We start from the raw sequence: 24107 nt of genomic DNA on the forward strand, positions 1-24107 counted from the left end.
AATGGGGGAGCCTGGAGATGGTATCCCCAAGTTACTCCAGGCCTGTGTTTGGAAGACGCAGTGAGCTAAATGAAACCCACATGAAACCAAACCTTACTGGCTGTCAGAGTTCTTTAAACGATGCCACCTTTGGAGCTAAGGAGGAAAAAATGTCACTTTCTATGTGGCAATCTGAAGATGGAAAACTCCATCCCTGGACATACTTTTTTGTTCGTTTAGAACTACTGATCTAAATCCAACAACTGATCTAATCCACTTGGACTTAAGTGAGCACACAGTGAGGTTTTAGTTCAACCAGAGCAAAAATGGACCCAGCTAGGCCTAATGGAAGCTTCCCACCAGGTGACGGCAAGAAGTGCCATGACATCAAGGAGCAGGAATCCTAGTAGAGCAAGCCAAGGTGTTAAGGTTCACTGTGTTCCATGGGGACAAGGAAAAGGAGGAAAGTCCTGACTGGAAGCCAAGACGTGGTCAGATACGATGTGTGGCCTGAACAAAAGGGTCTCAAGGTCCCCAGGCTGAGCAAGACAGTCAATACTTCTCCCTTGAAGGCCCATGATTTTTACACATAGACAAGTCAAACAAAGCAGCTCTTCACATTGTTTAATAAAAGCAAATTCAAACACTTAGGTTGCATTATTACTGTCTGGTAGAAATCACCTGGGCATTGTTGCTCAATAAATTCTTTCCAATTCATGAATAAGAACGGACAAAGATACAGAACCCAAAATTACCGTTTACATCAAGAAACAGAACATTCACTGTTAGAGGATGTTAGAGACCTCAAGATGAACCTACTCTGCTCTTCAATCCCTCCCAGAATTGACATATGGAGAAAATCAGCGCACGTTGCCAACACATGGCTACCAAGTTGGATGGACTCAAATCCTGGAGTAGCAGAGACCCAAACTCCACATCAGCACCTGCTGTCTAACCAGGGCCCGGATTTCACAAGCCTTGTGTGTATGCATTCCGGCTAGCAATTACACACTTAGTGGCCAGCTGAACCAGAGGAAGACAAGGCCAAAAGCAGGAATAGTGAAATGGCTCGGTGGGTTCAGGTGTTCCTTGTCAAACCTGACAACCTGAGTTTGATCCCTGGGGCCTCTCACATGGTGGAACTAGAGAACCAGCTCCTGCCAGTTGTCTTCTGATCTCCAAGCATGTGTAACTAAACAACACATTCTCATCCTCTCACTCAAAATAAATAAATAAATAAACACAATACATTAAAAAAACAAGAGAAGAAAGAAAAAAGGAAAGGAAAGGAAAGGAAAGGAAAGGAAAGGAAAGGAAAGGAAAGGAAAGGGAAAAGGAAAGTTGGTATCAACAAACCGCTGGCTACAGTTTTGTTGATGCCTACTGTTGATTAGGCGTTTGATATTCTTTTCTTTTTTCCTTTCCCCCACCAAGTTATCAGCATACTCAGGGAGGAGGTCAAGCTCAGGTGTACCCAACCTGAAAACCCATTCTCCCACAGGCAGCATTCTCCATCTTCTACTGAGAAATACATTTGCATAAGCCCTGTGCACAGACTCCGCCCTACAGACTGGTCCTTTAAAGGTACAGGTGAAACTGAAGCTCTACCCTGCAAGAAATGCACTCTACAGCGTGAGAGCCAGCGTTTATTTCCTGAGGAGTTTCTTAGCAAGCCCAGAGTGCTGGCTTAGGGAGCACTTGACTGCTGTGGTGGTGTGATCCCTCGCTCACCAGCACAGCTATGTCCTGCCAGGCAGACAAAGTCAAACCTCCCAGGAGAACAACAAAAGGACCTAACCCAGCCTTCAGCCACCCCATGCAAAGAGAAGAGATGACCTTGAGACAGGACAGCAAGAATCTTCTTTTACCCCAATCCCCTTTCCTCGCTGTACTAGCCCAGGCTCTTGATCTTGCGCACTTAGCCTTAAATAGAAACCGTGCGGTTGTCGGCCAGGGCAAGAGACATTGCAAGTGCACTCAACCATCTAGACACAAGGAATTTCTTTTTTTTAGCCCCTTAAGTGTTTCTCAGTATTTCCCATCAACTTTCTAACTTTCAATGGAGAGTTCTTTTATTTTTTTTATTCCACAAAACAAACAAACAAAACATACAACCCTAGGATTTGCGTGTATTATCTCCAAGCTAAACAGGCATTGCTGTCATAAATCATTCATTCACCCCATCTGTATTTATTAAGCTCTTAATATGCACGCATCATCGAGTTGGTCTAGATCTGTACCCAGCAGCACAGAGGAGGCAAGAGACGATGTGAGGCTGTCCTCTGGGAACTCACCTACTTCAGAGCACATTTATTTACTTATTTCTGTTTACTTATGTTCAGCTGTATCTGAATTCTCAAATTAAGGAAAGGAGGGAATGAGAAGCTATCAACAGAAAACCCCAGCACTTTTCAAGACGCGAAGACAAGCAAAAGAGAAGACAGTATAACTTAATTCTTTGTTGCTCTGTTTTATTTGAGATAGAGTCTCACTATATATCCCAGGCTGTCCTGGAACTCAGAAGTCTGCCTCTGCCTCCAAATGCTGGGATTAAACGCATGTGCCACCATGTTTGGCTGACTCGATTTTAACAGCAATTTAACTTCATGGCTTGTAGAGACATTTTCAGTATATCTTTCCCTGGTGAACTACAACTGCCCAGTGAATGAGTGATTGGAGGAAAGAAAATACTCTATTTTGAAACTCTGGGCTTATTATATTAATGTTAGAACACTTTATATGTTTCCAATGTGTAAGATTACCGCTGAGTTAAAACTGACTCATAAAATGCACATTTAATGATTTATCATTGATTCAACTGAACATGGATCAAAACAGCATTACTGAAAACAAAAAGACAGTCTAAAATATTATTTTCCATTTCCAGTGACCTATAGTTAAGCCCCAGTCCTCTAGCTTTGGTCAGACTTTTGCTTGCCCAGAGATATTTAGTCTTACAATATGTTGACAGGCAGGCTTTATCAAAATATCAAATTCTAACCAGGAATCTAAGGACAGGCCAGATCCCAGTATGTCAGTGCTTTCTGGGTTGTCAAAGGTGTGAGGAAAAAAAACTGAAAATAATAAGGTAGGTCCATATCCCAAAAATCCACACTATAAATGCTATTCTAATGACAGATGTCTGAAACAGTCAAATTCTGACATACAGCTCTCGCTGATTTCATTTGTACCATTTCCAAGAGTATGGAAAATAACATCTGTCACTCAAGGGCCAGTAACTGACCAGAAGTCCTTAAAAAGATGTTCATTAACGAGAACACAAGGGAGGCTGAGTTATTTTCTTGGTGTCTCGTCGGGATCTTCTGCTCTCACGAGCACACTGGAAAAATTAAGTGGCTTGCAAAGATCAGCTCAGAAGGGGAGCCCAAGGCTTTTCCAGTTCTATTTCCAGGACTGTACTGGAACCAGAGTTCTCCTAAAGAGGAAAGAAGAGTCCGGTGTGGTGCACACCTTTAATTCCAGCACTTGGAAGGCAGATGGGTTTCTGGGAATTCAAGGCCAGCCTAGTCTACCCAGTGAGTTCCAGGACAGTCAGGGCTACACACAGAGACCCTGTTAAAAAAAATAATAATAATAAATTATAATAACAAGACAAACGAATGAATGAGTAAACGATTAAATAAAGGAAAGGGAAGGAGAAGAAAGAGCAACTCCAAAAACAAACCTGGTACCTACGATCTTCTTGTTCGATTTCGTTTTATTTTTAGGTAGGCAGGATCTCCTGCTCTTGCTAACACACTGGAATTAAGGGGCCTGTGGAGAACAGCTTGGAAGGGGAACCCGAGACTTTTTAAGTACCAGATTCTGTTCTATTTCCAGGACCACAATTATCTGGAACCAGAGTCTTTCTTCTAAAAAAGAAAAGAAGGAAAAACAACCCCAGCAACAAACCTGGTGCCTACGCTCTTCTTGTTCAATTTCGTCTTATTTTTAAGCAGACAAATATGTAGCAAAGAATGGCGGTAAGAGCAGGTGGCTATGTGATATTTTAAGGGAACATGGATGAAGGTAAGAAAGTCACTTAAACCTCTTTGACTTCAGTTTCATCGTGTGGGAAATGAGTACCTCTGATGGAAAACTAAAAACAGCACCGTTTCTAAACTATTACAGAGATTGGGCGAGTCTAAGTACATGATACACGACACAAGCCACAGCGTGGAGTGGAATGAAATCATCCTCATGTTTGTGCTCTGTAACTCAAGTGATTCCTCAAAGGGGGCACCTTGTCCCTGCCACAGTGACTTTTGGATGTCCTTGGGATGGAGTCCTATAAGTAAAAAGTCTAGGCAAGCATTTTCAAACTAGAATAAGGAAAGAGGTAAGGGATAGGGAAAAGGGGGAAAACAGAAAAAGAGGAGAGAACAGAAGAAAAAAAGGGGTGGAAGTATGGAAGTTCCCCCTTACTCTAGTAATGAAGTTGACTTGCTCCATGAAAAACTTACAAAATGTGGTCAAACTCCACAGCCAAGTCCTGGCATCTTGACACGGGGCCTCGCACATGGGAAGCAGCTTAATAAACTGCTGGATGAAAGAAGGTGATTGGTCACCAGTTTCCTACCTGCTGAGGGAGCTACAATCTAGAACACTGGACTGAAAAGAAGACAGCCACGGGGGTGGGGGTCATCATTTCCAAGCCCTTCACTGCCGGGTGGCTGTCATTTATCTTCTAATTACAGGCAAGCTCTCTCAGTGGGCCATGCTCCTCCCAGGCTTTAGAGAAGAGTGATACTTCTGGGCGGTGGTGCAGCACGTCTTTAATTCCAGTACACAGGAGGCAGAGGCAGGCAGATGTCTGTGAGTTTGAGGCTAGTCTGTGCTACAAAGAGAGTTTCAGGACAGGTTCCAAAGCTACAAAGAAAACAAAAAAACAAAAAACAAAAAAACAAAACCCTATCTCGAAAGACCAAAACATCATCAACAACAACAAAGAAGAGAGCATACTTTGGCTACACAAAACCAACTCCATTGAGCCTTCCTTTGTTGTGTCTTTCAGGCTACTTCCTAAAAGCATGGGGCAACATTGGACAGCAAGAGGCATGACTGAGGCAGCATCTGGTTTACTGTCACCATGGAGACCTAAGGCAATTGTTTCTTGAGGGAGATGAGAAGGCAGGTGGCTAGGAGAAAAAAAATATATTGTTATTATTGGCCTTATTAATGGAACAAGGAAAGGCAGGGCTGGTATCCATGGCCGGCATAAGTAACAGATCTCATACCCACTGGAGTCAGGAGCTCTGAGAATCCTATGAATACTGAAAACCAGGAAGCCATAGCCAATCAGTCTGAGTTTCACCAGTTTAAACCTGTTAATCATTCCCAGGAATAAACACTCTCCAATGTCACAGCTCGGTTCAGACCTCATAACCCCAGAGCATGTGATTAGAAACTCTCCTAATACAGGCAGTGAAAAATTCCTTACCGCATAAAATATTCATATTTTGTGTGTCAGACTTCACACGCAACTGGTATGTGTCAAAAACCAAATAATGATATAGACCCTGGGCATCTGAAAATTTAATGGGTGAGAAAGATCTTACAAGGAAAATACTTGTCTCATTAGGAAAGGACAGCATATGGCTTTACATCTAATTTTCAGGAGGACAACGGTTGACACAAGCCAGCAGAAGCGAGGTGTGTCCCTACGGGTCTTCCTCCACAAGCCCCGTCTTACAGAGCTTTGCTACTTCAAAACACGCAGAATCACAATTCCAAGCACAGATAGCAAACAAAGAAGGGGAGGGAGGTAGCTTGTGTTTATCCATCGGTCTCTCTCTGCACCAGATATGAAGACAGTCTAGATCAGTCCTGACCATATATGTCCATCTAGAAACAAACCTAGTTCTCTGTAGTTCTTCCTCCTCTCCTGGTCCCAAGGCTACTTCAGCAGGCAAATATTCCTGTAGTTGCCCAATAGCTGACAGTGAGCTAGCTGTTAACATTTCATAAGTAATTTCCTTATCATTGTTTATCTTTCCACACTCACTCCCCTTTCTCCTGATTTTGACTACGACAGAAGGGCTGCTACAGGCACTCAGCACCAGAGTCCTCCGCAGAGGCCCCCGGGTCAGCATGATGACCTTTTGATGTATGTGTTTCTTATATCAGAACTTTTGGTATCATTGGTGTAAGGAAAGTTCTCGTAAGAACTGCACCTTGCACTAAACCTTCTGCAAGACAGATTAACTGATTGCAGCTTTACTGGCTGTGAGTTTGGATTACTCTGTGTCCACAGCCCTAACAGAATAAAATGTATCTTGGGCTATCTTGCAGACCTCTGTGTCTGACCTAACTTCTTTGTAATTATCAGGTAAAACCTTTTAGCGTATATTAGCAGAACCCTACCTTCCACCAAACACAAAAGCCCAAGAATGTTGTCAGACAGCATCTGAGGCCTACAGCAGAGAAGTCGTCCCACCTTGGCACTAACCTGCCTACCTGTTATCTTTATCAATGTATATAAAGGGGTCTTGTTTGGTGGCTTTCTTTGTTAGGTGGCTATAAAACCATCACGGAAAACTGCTACTACACTGAACATGGAATTTAGGGTGCACTGTGTCTGTGTTGCTGGGCTCTGGTCACTGAAGTTTGGCTCCAGAATAAACCATCTCTTATTCCCCTCAAGGGAAGGGCTGGGTTTTTGCAGAGACAGTGGGGGCACCATGGCTTCTATGCTTCCTGCTGAGTGCACCAGCACTTTCAGCAGGGACACTTGAAAAATGAAAAGCTCAATTCATTATTAACGCTGGCAAATGAGATGTTCTGAATGAGAAACAGGCTCTCAGTTTGCCGTTTTTAGAGGAGCCACAAGCGATGGCATGTCGTGTAGCAATCTATGAAATATGGTGTGAAGTCCACTGTCACAAAACACTCGGAACTGGGAGGAAATCCATTCTAGGTCTTCCTGACTACATTCACATTTTAAAACAAATTACCTTAGAATTATTTCTCTGTGATTAGGAGGTGCTCACTTCTGAGAGCAACTCATAAAGTTTGGTGATCAGCTTTTTAAAAGTTCAGATTTTATATGCCTATAAAATACACCTGTCCCTGTCCCCCGTGGAATGGTAAATTAGTTCATTTGTTTGCAGTTTTTTTTTCTTTCTCTTTTTTCTTTTACACTTGAACTTTTCAATTTACTAACTAAGGGTGGCTCTGAGACATTTTGGAAGAAGGTAAGCACTTACTTCTTTGTTCGTAACACCAAAGGGCAATCTATTAACTCAACTAGGATCTAAACTTTAAAGAAATAATTTCTTGGTTCATTTACGCCAAACATTAAAATTTCTGGTAACTTGGGCAATAGTTATTTGTTCTAGAGAAATGGGCTTATCTATGTGCTGGGGTGGAGGTGGGGATTTAAATAAAGAAATGCTACTAATAATCTAGAATTAGGAAGAACTCAAGAGAACTCTTTTCCAGAACTGGATTTACAAAAAATAAATGAAAGTTAAGACTGTTTCCTATCTACTATAGATTAGTCTCTTAAGAATTCAAGGATCAGATAATAAAACCTTAGAATCAGTGGGACACAGGACTTGTGGGACTAAACACTGTCTAGCAGACTATAAACAGCTAAATCATGAAGAAGATAGTCAGCCTTGGGGATCCACACACCAGGCCCTCCAACAAGGGAATCTGGCAGAGTCTGGTTGTTGTGCGAATGTTGAGCAAACATAAAACAAAATGAAAACAGAAAAACCCAAACAAGCCCTTCTAGAATTTACTTTTCTGTCCTAGGAGTCACTAAGTCAAATGACGATAAACCCCTGGCAGCCCATCCAGGGACAGCCGCACGCATGCACGCACGCACACACGAATGCATGCTGATACTTTTGAATTCCGGTTTTGAGCTCTCATCTATAAAATGGACTAAAGGGATTATACAGATAACCACGCCAGGGGTAATCTTGAGTGATATTTAATTAGCTATAAATGAAACATCTAGTTTTCTAATTCCCGCTGCCGTGGAATGGCATGACTTGGCATACTTCTCAGTGGCTTCCTCTAGTGTAGGAGATGGTCACACTCAGGAACGCTTGCTCTTTCTTAGGCGTGTGTGAAGACTTACCTACATCCGCCTCTGTAAATCTTGCTAAATGGATAGGTGAAGTAAACCCCATTTTAAAAAAACTTGACTTAAACAAAACAGGGCCATCCAGACATCAGTGTCTCGCTGGCCTGAGCATGCCTAAGAAAGGAAGCCCTGTCCTTGCTGTGACAGAGGCATCCATAGCCTCAAGGGTCTTTTAGCACTTCCAAGCTTTTGAGCTTCAGGTTAAGGTCTTTTCCACGGACCCTCAATTGCCACTCCTGTGACAATGGACTAATAAAGCTGTCAAAGGTAAGAGAACTGTTCAAACCATGACACTGTATTATCCTTAAGGAATCTAATTCAACTCCAACTGTTTGGGAAAGAGGTGTTTTATTGTAATACCCTTAAGAGAAGGGGGGACAGATTTCTCAATAAGGCAGACATACCAGTGGGCTAATGATGGAGCTGACATTAACTTAAATGCCTTTTCAAACACTCATCTCTTTTCCTGCTATCTATCTGTTACACTATTCAAGTCACACAGAATAAAAAAGAACAAGCAGCGGTCACAAGAAAAAAAAATCTAATATGATGTGAGCCACCATGAAGGCTTCCAATACATTGTTGTTGAATAGGTGACTCAGAGCAGGATGCTTCTCAAATACCCCAAAGAGTGTGAGGACAGCTTTCTTGCTCCAAGGACCATCTGCCTGGAAAAGGTAAGAAATCAACAGATAAAATAACAAAGTGTGTGTGTGTGTGTGTTGCTACAAAACAGCATCCCCCAACAAAAGTGTACCTATTTCTACTTCTGTTCATCTATTTTGCCATTTCTCTGGACCAAGGGGCCAAAGACGGGCCTATGCAAGATCACAGACACCCTGGCTTCAGTGCCTGGTACCATTCTGGGGAGCCTTCATCGTACAGAATATAAGCAGGATGAGCATACATTCTAGTGGGGAAAGACAACAACAAGGGAGAGAAAGCAACAAGGGAGAAAGAGACCAAGAAAACAACCAAGAGAATAAATCACGGTGGGGCATGGCACAGCAGTGTCCCATATTAGAAGGCACGGTCACAGAAGGCGGATTTCAGAGTGCCTCCAAATAGGTTGTTTGAGGCCAAAGTCAGTAGAAACACAGAAGGAGCCTAGTGATATTAGACAGAGGTTAGCATAGGTAGAAAGAAAGACAAGAGCAACATCACTGAGACAGGGACTGGCAGGAGACAGCCACTTGGCCAGCAGAAACCAGAGAATGGATAGAATGGCCGGGGGTAAGGTGGTGGGATCAGACTGAGACCAGGTCTCCCACTGTGGGAGCTGGCTGAAACAAATGGGTTTAATTTCAAGTGTGATGGGAAAACTGAAAGTTCTCAGGAAGAGTTTTAACACACTCTCTGACACCTCTTCAATTCAGGAAACTCTGGCGACTTTAGTATTAATGGGATATAAAATGAAAAACATTGCAATGATACGGTGATAATGGCTCTAATGCAAAGATAAGGACTAAAGGGAGCCCCAAATAATTAGCAGCAGGGTGACCTGATTTAAGGGAAGGGCCTTTCAGGTAGAAGACTTGGAAGACTAAAGGAGTTGCTGAATCCCTGATTAGGGCCCAGAACAGAAAAAAAAAAAAGTGTGTGTGTGGTGGGGGGGTGGGTAGTAGGAAGGGAGGGAGCGGAGCAGAACCCAAGTCAGTGGTTTATGGTACAACAATGTAAATTCTTAGTCTGAAAACACTGTGGCTGTTCTTTAGGGGACTTTAGCGGAGGTTGGGTGGAGGGGAGAAGAGAAGCTCCAGACAGTCTCCGTCATGTTTTATAAGTGTCAAATTATTTCCAAATGCTAAAACAATGAAAGGCTGGTTTACAGTCATATAACTGATGGATGGTGATTTGTACTTACAACCAAATGAAAACCTTGCTTCCAAGTCTTTTTGTCGTTGCTGCTTTTGTTGTTTGTCAAAACAGGGTTTCTCTGTGTAGCTCTGGCTGTCCTGGAACTCACAGAGATCCACCTTTCTCTGCCTCCTAAATGCTGGGGTGGGGGTGGGGGGGAGAGGATACACAGCTAAGTGGATCCCTTGAGTTCAAGGCCAGCTAGGCTACACAGAGAAATCTTGTCTTGAAAAACAACAACAATATAATTTGGAAACAAATTCACAGCTGAATGCAATATGCATTTGCCTTCTATCTGTCACCATTCCCTGTCACCACGTCACTTCTCCAGCAATTCTACAGGACAGAAGTTTACAGATTGATCTGTAATGATGGCCACAATGTGGGCCTCGTAGACTTTGAACATTTCTGTCCCCGAAATGGACTACCTGTTCCTCGGGTAAAATGTCTCAAGCAGACAGTCAATAGGAGTCATCAGTTCACAGCTGCAGGTACATCACGGAAGGAAAGGCAGGGGAGGTCAAAGTGTCCTGCTTAGGAAGCCACCGTCAGAACCTGAGGAAAGCTAAATCCCACCAAGAGCACCGTTCTCTAGTCAGCCACTGATAAGGTAACACATTTGTCGGAGGCCAGGACACGCCATCCTCTGCATCACTCCAGGTAAGATGGTCACCCTGATACAGTATACAACCACCTCACAAAAAAACCAGCAAAAATGCCCTGTGAAAGTTGAGGATTGAGGCAAGCCCATCCCATCTGCTTTCCTACCCCTAGGAACCACGCAGCTTAGCAAGGGGTGCACTGAAGAGCCGTGACGACAAAGTGGAAATCTGAAGTGTAGAAAGGGAGGAAGCATCCACGGGTAAAGGGAAAAGTTAACCTGAGAACCAGTCTGTGTGGGCTTCCCTTTGTTTCTGAGGCTCTCCGGTTAAATGCCATGACCACCTCGCCTAAGAGTCACTGTGCCCAGTGTTCAGATAATTTCACCAAAAGCTTAAAAACGGGCCAGAGTTTAGGAATAACTACAGTAATCTTTCTGGATAATCATGGCCACGAGATCCTAAACCAGAAAAAAAAATTAATATATCCCAATAGTGTTCTTTGTGTGGCCGAGAAACAGCTTTGCTGTTGGGTATGGCTAGGACATGGAAGGAAACACATAAGCCTGCAAGGCCTAAATCTACAAGATGCCAGGCGACAGTGATAACAGATGCCAGATGGGCCAAGGCCAAGAGTTTGGACACCAGAAACAAACCACCCAAGGCTGGCATCTTGGTGCCAAGACTCTCTCTGGCTGTGGGACCGTGGTTATCACCACACTCTGCAAAACTGTGGCCACCTTTGCTCTCAATGGTGTATGACTGTGGTATTGGCCTCATTGAGAAGTTCATGCTTAGCCCAGGGCCTGGCTCATAGTAATTCTTTGGAATTGAAAAATTTCATTATTAAATTTCCCAACCTGTATAGTTAAACTAACGACACGAAAGAATGATAGTTTAGAGGGCCACAGATTACCCTTCAGCACAAGAAGTTGCCTCTTGTGTCCTCTGAATAGCTGGAGAGCATGCTCGCTCCACTGACCATCTAAAGACAGCGGAGAATCTCAGCAGTGATGACTCCCACCAAGAGAACCTAAACAGGAAAATCTATCAGTCCAAATGGCCTGTGAAGAGTCCCCACCCAAGGAGTAATTATGGCTAGCTACCACAAAGTACTAGAAGGGACAAAAATCTACAGCAGCCATCCTAGCCACTCAAACTCAGAGAGCTACTCTGTCGAATAAACAGCAAGCCAAGAACCGAGAGCTATGACAGGTATGTGACTCGCATCTGGAATCCACTCTGGTCAAAGAGGCAGGAGAAGGAAGAGGCACAAGTTCAAGGCCAACTTAGGAAGCAAGGCAGCTTCACGTTTTCTAAAGAGTAAAAGCATGCATTGATTTTGATAATAGTTCTTGTTTTGTTTTGTTTGAGACAGGCTCTAACTTTGTTTCCCTGACTAGCCTGGAACATCCACCTGCCTCTACCTACAGAGTACTGGGATTAAAGCTGGATGCTACCATACCTGGTTTCTGCTAAAACTATTATTTTCATTTTTAAAAACAGCCACACTTGGGCTTGGTGTATAGCTCCGTGGTCGAGCACTTGTCCAACATGGATGGGGACTTTGGACTTGAACTCTACCACAAACGACAACGTGGTTACAAACAATTGCTAAAGCAACAGCTGTAACAAAAAGGTAAGGACTGAATGGATTAAGTCATCTCTGGTGTCATTTTAAGGATACCTTAGAAGAAATCTGAAATAAGAAAAAAGGAGGGGGGCAGAACGACAAGATAAAGAAAGAGAAAGGATAGGGCTGACTATAAATTCATTAAGAAACAAAGACTCCTGAAGACGAGATATGGGAACAGGTGCTGCCCACTTCATGGCCAACAGTGGAACCACACTGCAAGGGAGAGAGGAAGAGAGAGACAACCAAAACTGTTACCCCTTGCCTACAAATGCCTCGCCCTACCGCTCAGCCTAGTACACTACTATGCCATGCGAAAACCTAAGGGGGCCATATCCCACCACCAGTAAGCATGGCCTATAAAGTTTCTATTTCTGAAATTTCTGCAAAACCGTCATTCTCAGGGAAGAGACATATGAACATCACTTTTCACTTTCTCCTTTTCATCCCTGGCTTATTTATTACAAGTCCTCATTTTATTTACAGCAAGATCTTCATAGCTGAATCCTATCTGGAAAGAATAAACTTCAGGGATCTGCTAAGTAGGAGAGAAAACTGAGGGCTTAGGGAAGACCTATGGGGCCAGAATGTTCCTGCTTTATATTTTACACAGCACTCTAGGGGAGCCAGTATGCAGATGGCCAGCAGGGAACAGCAAGGGAGAATGGGTTTTGCTTTGCTAGACTGGCTCCTTAACGTGAGTCATCCACGATTATACAACATGAGCACCAGAAGGCTTAGAAAGTTAGTGTTCCCGAGTCAAGACCAATCCGAAGAAAAATGCCCTCCCAGAATTTAGGAAAATACCAGGAAACCAATGCCTGTCTTAATAGCCCTGGGCATCACGTCAAGGATATGAGCTAGATTCTGAATGATTACAGTATAGCACAGAACTAAGACCACCTATGGCAACATAACACTAAGCACTTACTAATAGGCACTGAGGTAGACCAAAAAAATCCTAGCCTGTCTAAGGTTCCTAGTCCCCACCTTGCCTGTCTGACCCATCACCAGAAACATCAAAACTGACAGAGTGCAGAGAATGGTCTAGAAACTGAAGCCTGAGCTTACCTCTAGTCCTGGGACCCCAACGTATGATGATAATTAAGGGGACTATTTTTATTCTCATACTCTGTCTTCTTGCCCTCCTATACACACACACACACACACACACACACACACCTGCTACTCACCTCCCTCCCCCAGGTCCCTCTCATATACCTCTGCCTTTATTTCAGAGCCTGTAGGGTAAACTCTCCTACACACCATTTGTCACATATAAAATCAGAACCAAAGAGTTCTTTCCCCAACCCCTTTTCCAGAGACTGTCAAGGAGCTTCTAGCCCCTCCCTTGGCTAGCAACCCCATGATCCATGCCACTCATGACACCATCAGCAAAGACTGAATCTGGGGACCTGCTTCTCTCAGCTGCACACTCCGGGAGGGAAGCACTCAGTGGGAACGATAACTCCTTGGATCGACGCCAACGACATTCCATAATAATAGGGGTTGAGTACATTACATTTCGCAAAAATAATTCCATAACCATTATCTCATTTGCTCATTACAACAATATTGGAAGAATGTATAACTCACTTCATTTTTTCCCAGTGAGAAATCTAGGGCTCCAGGGTTAAACAAAACCAATGACAGGAAAGACGAGGCAATTTGCCCGTGTCATGACTTGAACCTTAGCCAGGCAGTTTTAATGCTAGTGTTCTTCCATATCAACAGAATGCGCATATCAAAGCTGGGGGGATGACTTGCTACCTAAGAACCCACAAAACAGGTAACAAATTATACTTCTCTTCCATTTGTGGGGTCTGTAGAGTACTGTGTGAATGATTGCTTTATCTTGGAACTATAAATGATTTTTCTTAGAAGTTAATGGACATAGAAAGGGATCTTCTACTGAGAAATTCAGAGTGCTTTTAACACGGTTTCCTTATGTTGCTTGGCCATTCAGCATTTTTCAGCTCGGAAGTGGTACTCAGTTAAGGAGCTGGGGACCTGCCGTCCATTGTGTTTGATCCCAAGCACCTCAAAGCCAAAAGTTTGGAAAAGACTTTAGCTGTCTTTTTGACTGACACTTGAGTTGAATCATTCTACAGATAATTTTTGAGAGTTCTTTCCACCCATATATGATGAGCCTTTTGCGACAACCTAAACAGACAGGCCAGCATTTGAACACAACCCCGCTCCTTAAATACATCCCCACTCTTTTCAAGTTGCACCAAGTATTCTACCCTTAGGGTATGCTTACCATATTTTCAGTCTCCTCCTGAAGAAAATTTAGAATAGTCCAATCTTTTAATTCTTATAAAATATGAAAGTACCAAATACCCTTTGTGAAGTCAAATACAGAATTGATAGATGAAGTCACTGCTTGAGAGGGCCTGCAGCCTTCTGTCTGGACTGAAGTGTAAAATGAAGTTGTCGTGTGAAAGCTGTCCTACAGGGTTAGGAGCAGGAAACCACTCTATTGAGAATTTCTTTGATGAAAAATGCTAAGTTCTGACAATTCACTTTTATCCCCAAGGAAAACATGAGAATTCTGTAGGGACTACATGATGCCATATCTCTATATCCACATGTTATTTGTGCACACATTACGGTAATGTTGCCCATGTTAATAAGGCTGTTATCCTACTGGGTGATGGGCTGTGATCGTGTCACGGGGAAGCTTAGTTTTGCTGGCACCTGGGTGCCGAGGAGATTGATAACTCTGGGCTGCCAATGCTTCCTCTCTCTTGCTGGAAGAGTATGACAATCCAGAGAGCCCTTTTAAGTCAATTTAATTCTAATGCCAGTCTCATGGACACTGGAGTACATGTCTGCTCTCTCTCTCTCTCTCTCTCTCTCTCTCTCTCTCTCTCTCTCTCTCTCTCTCTCTCTCACACACACACACACACACACAATGAGGGATGGAGGAAGGGAGGGGGAAGGGAGAGAAAGAGATAGTTGTACTCACTACTCAAGAAGCTTATAGAAGCCACGTCCGTCTTCAAGAAAGGCACACTTCTCAGTACGGAGACCCGTCCTTGCTTGGCCATTGGTTTTGGGAATGACGATATATGCATAACCAAAACACCAGGGCAAGGTGGAAAGAAGCCTAAACTGACAGGGAACTCAAGCTGGATATGAGCACTTTAACAAAGTACTCAGACTTCTTTTTAAAGTTTAGTACCCCTACCAAAGGAAAGCTACTTGAAAATAGAATGGATAAGAAGGAACACAAATAATTCAGGAGAGCCTATCAAAATCTATCCCCTCTCTGTGAGCGTTACCAAAGCGGCAATATCGGTAATCATGTCAATGAGAAGAAAACCAAAGGACGGAGGGCGACAGCCTTTACTTACCTTTATCCCAATGCTCGGAGGAGACTCTAAAACCTGCTGGTGCTTCTTGGGCATTTTCGTTGCTCATATGCTTTCCAGAAAATGTCTGCTCTAGTACTCAAATGACTGAGCTAACGGGGCAGCCACTGACACAGGGCGCTTTGGCCAGACCTGGAATATTCAGCATGTTTCCACCTTCTAGTGGGCAAGTACCACTGAGGCCTCTTTGCTTTTCCGTTGGATGGACTCTGCTGGGAAGAGGCCTGGGGATGAAGGTAAACCTGGGCGGGCAGTAAGGTGTTCTATCCCACAGGCGTTTGCTCTGAACGCCTGAATGTGTTTCCACCAGAAAGGGAACAAAAACGACAACGCACGTGCCAGAAAATTAACGCCTGGCACAACAGCGTCGTGAGTTCAGGCCTGATGGGAAGTACTTAGGCCCTTACCTTTAAGAGACAAGCCACGCCCACTCCCTCCCCCATCCGCTGAGGCAGGCTGATCTTCAGCTTCCGGCCTGAGCTCGCTCTCTTTTCCATCTTCCTCTCGGAGAGGCAGCTTTGCTTCTGCCTCTCTTCAAAAAAACAAAAAAAAAGAGAAGAGAAGAGAGTGAGCTCAGGCCGGAAGTTGAAGATCAGCCTGCCTCAGCGGATGGGAGAGGGAATGGGTGTGGCTTGTCTCTTAAACGGACAGGGACCAAAACCATAACACTTAGTGCTCCACTTTCATGAATGGACTAATGCTGAGGACAAGAGGACTGGAGACTCAGAGCCCAGTTTGTGCTCCCTTTTGCCATAGGAAGCCTTCTCCCATAAACGGCCCTGACAAAAATGTAGCTTGTTGATCTTGAACTCTGCCTTCTAAAACTATGAGCCAGATAATCTATTTCTGAAAGATGCCTAGGCTATGGATATCTGCATAGCGATTTAAAATGGTGTCATCAGAGAGTGCTCAGATCCTCCCCATCAATAGGTGACAACATTTATTGAGTAGCGCACGTGTTTTAGGTACTAGTTCCAGCAATATGCAGGTGGCCACAGCTTGGCCTGGATTACTGGGGATTAGGCCTTGGTGACAGGATCCAGCCACAGTAAATGACAATGTGTTGAGCCCTCTGCCTTTCCTAGGGATGTAAGACCCGAGTCAGCACTACTCTCTGCTAAATAGCTTCTTTTTGAACTTCAAAGCTCTAACACTACTGAACAGAGGAAGATGCTGTAACAGAGGCACCTTTGCACAAGCTGTGAAATTGCTATTTTGTCCTTCGAGCAACGCTACTTTGTATTATTTTAATAGACTTACCTTCATAAAACTTCACAACGCAGTCTTTGAACAGAAATAAGCTTTTGCCCTAAACCCAAAATGGCATTCCATGGACCATATTCATTTGCCAGTGTTGCCAAGTATCCCAGGATGCCCACACTAAATAGATTAAATGGATACACTGATCTTCAAAGATGGTCTCCAGTAATATAGCTTCCTTCCCAGAACATTTTTGCCTTGTTGCTTCTTTCTGAAGCGAAGGCTAGCCATTTTCCTCCACCTCAGTCAGCTGCAGGACTTGCTCTGACCTGCAAAAAACACTGTGTCTGTGTGGAGTGGAGCCCTTAAGAGGCCTGGCGTGTCTGTGCTTTCACTCCTTAGTACTCTGACCTAGCAGCCTCGTTGTAAGGAAACCACATTCTCCACTGGAGTGGATACTAACAGGGAGCCAGCCAAGACACCCAGCTGAGCTGCCAGCTAGATGCAGTCACCGCAACAACTGCTAGACTCACGGCATCTGGAGTGGAGGGACCACAGGTCAGCGTGCAGCGTCCCCAGAAAGCACAAATGGTTGGTTGATTTAAGTCACACATGAATAATCACACAAGAATAATCACGATGAGGTAGACACATGGTCAGAGCAGAGCATGAAAACAACGTCCGTGGACCTGTTCCCCTCGGTGAACTACCAATTAAAAAGAAGGGCAGGAGGGGCTATGTTTCTTTACTTCCACAGCGGAGAGCTCAGAATGGAACTTCATAGAAAAATATTAAGAAGCATCAACTCTCTTCAGTTTCAAGTTGCCTGCAAGACGATATCTAAACTCTTAAGAGCTAATTACTTAATACTTCTCCCAAATTCAAGTTTCAAATAATATTAAGTGACTCACTTGCACATTACTCCATGGTCTAGATAATACACAGCATTAATAAGTACCTGTGAAGAGTCAAATCTTCACCCTTTTGGTATTTTAAATTCCTTTTGTAAAATTAAATTTATTACGTGTGTGTGTGTGTGTGTGTGTGTGTGTGTGTGTGTATCCCCCCCACACTTGTGCATATCACCACAAGCATGTAGAGGTCAGAGGACAACACTGTGGAGTTCTTGCCTTTCTCCTTTGAAGCGAGTTCTGGAGATTAAGCTCGGATCATTCTATCTTTCCATCCTTAATTGTATCCGAGGGATGGAAGTCGAGTTGTCAGCCTTGCATGGCTCTGCACACGGCGACACACAGCTCGTGTCTCTATCACTGAGCTCTCTTTCGGGCAATGGTTGCTTGTCGACAGCAGCTCACATGATAGCCCAGGCTGACCGAAGAACTCAAATCTCTCCTCACACCCAGGGGTGAAGATTACAGGTCTAACCCACTACCCACCCCTGGCTCTGGTTTGCTTTAGGTGAACGTGTGACACAAGGCCACTCTGAATCTTGACAGTTGATGGCACGAGGGTGGAAGGGAAAACAGGAATAAGTGAATGGGGTGAGGGAAGATGCCATTTTTGTTATTTTTTTAAAGAGCATCAGCAATTAAATCACAATGGCATACTATCTGCCAAGGGATAACACACAGCTCCTTTCTGGTCTCCTGTGTGTTTTCCCCCATGTTTTATGCCCTAAGCAGGGGCAAAATTGTCTTTTAACACTAAAAGCACCACTGAAAGTAACTGTTATGCAAAACCACCTGGGCAGTAAGAAGGGCTGCTGCTCTTTATGAATGGTCACTGCTGGGAAGAGTTTGCCGCACACCTTCACATAATCAGCTCGCTGTGTGGTCTCCTGGTGGTTCCTCTTTCCAAATGCCTAGGGAAATGGTGGGCATACCTTCTCAGGGATGACCAAAGCAAGAAGAAAATACACCTACTGCTAGGAAAATAGCACCTTCCCAAATAAAGCAGGGGTCCCTTCAGAGAAGAGCCCTGGGCCTTGCCAGCTCACTCTTGCACTAGACTAAGTATACCCCCTCCTCAGTACTGATATGCTGTGGGACAATGGTCTGTATTCTGTCAATTACATTTTAAATAAACACTGATTGGCCAGTAGCCAGGAAGGAAGTATAGGCGGGACAACCAGACAGGAAGTAGGGGTAGGTCGATGAGAATAGGAGAATTCTGGGAAGAGGAAAGTTCTCTCTGCAGTCCTGTCCAAGCCACAGAAGAAGCAAGATGTGAATGCCTCGCCAAGAAAGGTACCAAGCCACGTGGCTAACACAGACAAGAATAATGGGCTAATATAAGAGTTAATAAGAAGCCTGAGCTAATGGACCATTCAGTTTATAATTAATGTAGAACTATCTTTGTGGTTTCTTTGGGACTTAACGACTGCGGGGACCAGGCAAGACAGAAAACTCAGTCAACACTGATGGACAAGTGCCCCCCACCCCGTATGCACATTCCGCTGCCCCAACCCACCAGAGAAACTCTGAGACAAGTCTGCATTTCAAATCTGTAAGGCACACCATCTCAAGCCATCCTCCAGCATTTCCCATCAAAAGGGTGATTCTTGCTGCCTTTTCTCTGCTTCAAAAATGCAATTACAGTTCGCAAAGGAACAGCCTGGTGGCCATGGATGTGGTTGACTAATATAGGCTCCAGGCAAAGCCACACCTGCAACTCCTCTGCCCGGCTTCATTAACAACAAGGACACAGGTAATAAACACCAGCAGGTGCTGCATTTATCTGAGGATGCTAGTGCACCGTACAGAGCTCCTCATTAAGTCTTATGGGGCTTCTCTGGAGACAGACCTGAAGAGACACATAAAGGGGAACCCTGGTGCTGACCAAAGGGAGAAAACAGCAACCCGTTCACATACTTGACAGAGCAGCAGCAATTTTCCTGGAGGACATCATTATGAACATTACCCCGAAACCTCTAATCTGGAAGCTTTCTTGTAAGCAATGGCCAAATGAGAATAATAACATCTATTCCTCCAACTTCATGGGATTCGAGTGAAGATCAAATGCGGGAACAGCTCAGAGGTGCTGAGCAAAACTCTGATGTCCAAGCGAATAAAGGGCTATATTTATCTTATCGAAACCAAATGCAGACTTCGGGCAGAAAATGCTATTTCCAAACCCCGAACACAATGCAGGAAGCCTTCTTCCAAACAGCTTGGGTATTATTTATACAAATGCAAAGTACATTTCTATGCCCATGATCACATTCCTATAGGGTGCAAGAGACGATGAAAGAAGAGAAAGCAAAATGAGAGCATGCAGACACAACAATTATCCTTGATATTAATGTTTGCACATCTTCAAGAGGGAAACGATTTTATCTGCCTAGAAAACATTCATGACAGAAGGATCCAAACTTCTCTCTCTCTCTCTCTCTCTCTCTCTCTCTCTCTCTCTCTCTCTCTCTCTCTCTCTCTCTCTCTCTCTCTCTCTCTCTCTCTCTCTGTGAGTGTGTGTTGTGCACACATGTTTCCCTCCTGACTGTGAGTGTGGGCATGCATGTAGCTCATGGAGAACAACTTCGCATGGTTGGTCCTCACCTTCTGTTTTGCTCTCCTCTGCTTACACTGAGCTACAGGCTTCTGAGGATTACCCTGACTCAACTAGTCATGAGAACACTAAGGTTATAGATACGCATGTGTGAGACTTGATGTGGATGCTAGAGGCTGGAATTTAAATCCTCACGCCAAACCACCTCCTCAGAACCCTAAGTGATGTAAGCAACAGGAGGGATGAGGAAGACCACTCATGGTCTAGAGGAAAGGCCAACCCAGTCCATAGCAACTGCATGAAACAAGGCATTTAGAATCATCCTGAAGCTGTATCTTGGCTCAGGGACCTGAGTCCATCATCAATCAGTGTCAGGACAGGGAAACGCAATGGCATGTATGTGTTTTCAATTTGTGCTGAAAAGGACTCCAGGACGTAGAATTTAAAACAGGTAGGTCCTGCTCTAGTTTTGCCTGTCTAGGAGAAACTGCATCATCTGGAAACACGTTAGGAAGAGAGGTTCCAGGAAGACTTAACACTGAATCACAGTCAGTATGTCTAGAGAATAACTAAGTAGGACTCGGGGTGCAGTTCAGGTTCAACAATGTACAAACCAGGTGTGGTGGCACAGGCCTCTAGTTCCAGGCTGTGGGAGGCAGAGGGGAAAAGCGCGTAAGGTCATCTGTGCCTACTTACTGCCCTCAAGGCCAGTCAATGATCCTGGACTTCCTCTGAAGAGAAGAAAGGAAGGGGAGGCGAGACAAGACCAGAGTAGAAAAGAATTATGTGATTTATAAAGCATCAACTGAGCCCTTTCTGACGTTGCTAGAATTCGCACAGAACTGACCGATCAGATCTGGAGTTCACACGCAATTAAGAAATTTACTTCGCATGTCATCAGCTCCCCTCCAGAGTGGTGTTCTCTGGGGTTTTATGTTTGGCTGCTACAAAAGCCGGCAGGAACAATGCTAAATGAGTGGGAATCCCTTTGGGCTGCTCGGCAGAACAGGACATAGAAGGAAATTATCTATTTACACCTTTATACTTCATCTTTTCAAAAGTATAAAGGCGATCAGTGGCTGCCACTAATTATCATGCCTCATGGATACTACTGACCTCACACAGGTCTCCTTGGTTACGCGGAGTGCTTCAGAGAGAAATACTTATGACTGTAGGCCAAAATAGGTAAAGGAAGAAATCAAGAAGGACAGTATTTTCTACACCACAGCCACCTGTCAAAGGAAATGGTGGGGACCAAGGGTCCAGCTATCATCTGGGAAGACATAAAACCTAACCCAAATTTTATCAAGCATTGGTAAAATAAGAAACTCTTTGTTCTACATGTTGAGGTCTACCAGTTCAAAATCCATTTTGTGCTATATGTGAGTCAAGAGAGTATATTTCAAGTGGCTCCAGATACATACACACACACACATATATATATATTCCATATATATTGAAATATTCCATTTTATTGTCACTGAAGACTACTTCAAACCGCCCAAGTCATTTTCTTGACACAGTCCCTAAGTAACTATTGTGTTCATTTTAACTCTAAAATGGTTTTAATTATTAACTTGCAGACATGTTTTCCATGGTCAAAGAAAACAACAACAACAACCATTGCCCAATAGAGAGATGTATTCTCCTATGTAAGAAAGACAAGATTAAGGGCATTACCAATGCCATCCCGGGCATCTCTAAGCTGGAAACAGGAATGAAGTTGAAGCCCTTTCATGAACACAATGTCATTCCCCTTCGCCCATGGTATGTTCTGTGATTTTCCTCACATGACAGCTGGTTTAGTGGGTCATAAAGACTAGGAACAGTGCCTGACATATATATTAATAATTCCTCATACTTAGTATAGTCCTCGGCATATGACTGTTGAAAGCACTACTGTATAACAAGCGGGGTGTGTAATAGCAATAAAATTCATTGTGGTTAGTCGAGAGAGAATGGGCACCGTATTCCAGGGCTGAAGCAGAAGTATATAAGAAAATTCTCTTGTTCTCACAGAACAAGGGAAATGGCATGTTAACTTCTCAGAATCTGTAGCACTTTTCCAATTCTGGAGTCGGCATCAATGAGCCCGTGGCTGGGAGCAGTCATCTGCAGGAGAAGCGACTTGAAAACAATTTCCATCCCTCCTGTCTTGTGAGAGCTATTTCACATTTTTCCCGTTTTAGTTTTTTACTCAAAATCAAGAAAGATCCAACAGTCTAAACTAAGCCCCAAAAAGGGCTGTGACATCAGTAGGGGCTGCCAACTCATCCTATTCCACGTGACATTTATTTATCCAGCCTGGCAACCTTGTGCCTATAGGAGGAGCTGCGATCTTCAACATCATCAAGTTCGCATTGAAGTAAAATCCCCAGCACATTTGGCCATCGTGACTTTAGCCTTATTCTCTACAGCATGGAGAAGTGGGTCTTACTGTTTCTCTCCTTTCCTTTTCGGCCCTCCCCCCCTTTCATCTCCTCTCCTTTCCTTCCCTTCCTCTGTATTCCAAATATTTTAGAAAGTTTTTACTGGTTCCTGAAGTGGACCTACAGTGACAACTGCTAGGGATTAGATCTCAAACGACTTCCTATCAAGACATGGCAGGTAACACAAGGCAGGGCAGGGCTCCTCAGTGTCTATCCAGCTGTCTGCTTCCCTCACAGGTCAAGTCAGGCCAGGTAAAAAAAAAAAAAAAAAAAAAAAGAAAACAAGTCAGGACAGGCTCCTCGGTGTTCATCCAGCTCTCTGCTTCTTATGCAAGTTCTTCCTACTTCCATTCTAAACAAGTTCATCACTTAGGCTGCATCATTAAGGATGGAGTTTCAGTTGCATGCAGGAATATGGTGATGGTGGTACCCAAGAAGTAAGCGCTCACACACACACACACACAAGGACACATGCATTCATGCACACTCACACACTCACTCACTCAATCACACACACACACACACACACACAAAGCATTGACTATCAAAATCACCGAGAAAATGCAGACTGTTCATGCATCTAGTAATAAAAGCAATAATCTGCTCCTAGAAAATTGACAATAGAGGATTGGTGAAGCCAAAAGACAAACAAACAAACAAACAAACAAACAAAAAAACCCAAAAAACAGCATAAGAACAAAAGCGCCTGGTGAGGTAAGAGAGCGGGTGATTCAACGCTGTGGATCTGGAAGACATACACAGCAAAACTGCTATAGAAAAGGCTTTGCCTATAAACATCTTTATTTACCTACTACTTAAATAAATTTCTAAATTTTCCTGGAGAGTCCGCGTTAGTGAAAATAACAGCACTGCTGCTGTCTCTGGGTAAACAGAGCTGCCAAAATTTCTAGAAGAAATCTAGCAACCAAAGACTCAAATGTCAGAGCCTATTTCATCAATCTTTCCTCAGAGGCTTCACTAATGCTCAAAAGTCCAGCCATTGCATGTGCAATTTATAACTCCTTCGATGTGCCCTCTTCAGGCTCTTGGCCATGTGGGATGTGCACAATAATAACCTGGCCCTATATAAGAAAATGATTTATTTAAAATATCCTCCGGAATAAATGCAGAATAACAAAACCCCATGCGTCCGCTCACTGACCTGTTAAGTCTGCCCCAGCTAGTTATCTTTCTTGAACTTCCAACTAGGAACAAAAATGATTACTTGTGTCATACAAAAGTGGTTTTTTAAAAAAGCCAGTTCTATTTGGAGACACCTCCACCAGTAGCTTATCCTGGCTCCCATGAATATCTTATTAAATGGCACTTCAGTCTAACTAAGATGTATTTAAAAAAAATCCTTTTTCCCCAGGTTGGGGGGTGGGGAGACAAAAACAAAACTCTCCTTATGACAAATGTATGTCATATCCATTGCATTCAGGAAATCCCCCACACCTGTTACCCGGCTGAAAG

The 24107-nt window shown here is 43.7% G+C and overlaps 1 protein-coding gene and 1 long non-coding RNA gene across 2 annotated transcripts in view; both read right to left on the minus strand.

Annotated features, from left to right (window-relative positions):
- Ext1 (exostosin glycosyltransferase 1) overlaps window positions 1–24107 on the minus strand; it is a 268225-nt gene that overhangs the window by 75742 nt on the left and 168376 nt on the right. The gene's annotated exons all lie outside the window — the stretch shown is intronic.
- Window positions 2430–4866, minus strand: LOC119822783. The gene is made up of 2 exons (XR_005286842.1): window positions 3665–4866; window positions 2430–3552 (listed from the first exon to the last, which is right to left on the minus strand). It is a non-coding gene; the product is annotated as an uncharacterized LOC119822783 (long non-coding RNA).

The sequence above is a fragment of the Arvicola amphibius genome, chromosome 9 (genome assembly GCF_903992535.2).
Source record: "Arvicola amphibius chromosome 9, mArvAmp1.2, whole genome shotgun sequence".
NCBI classification, from domain to species: domain Eukaryota; kingdom Metazoa; phylum Chordata; class Mammalia; order Rodentia; family Cricetidae; genus Arvicola; species Arvicola amphibius.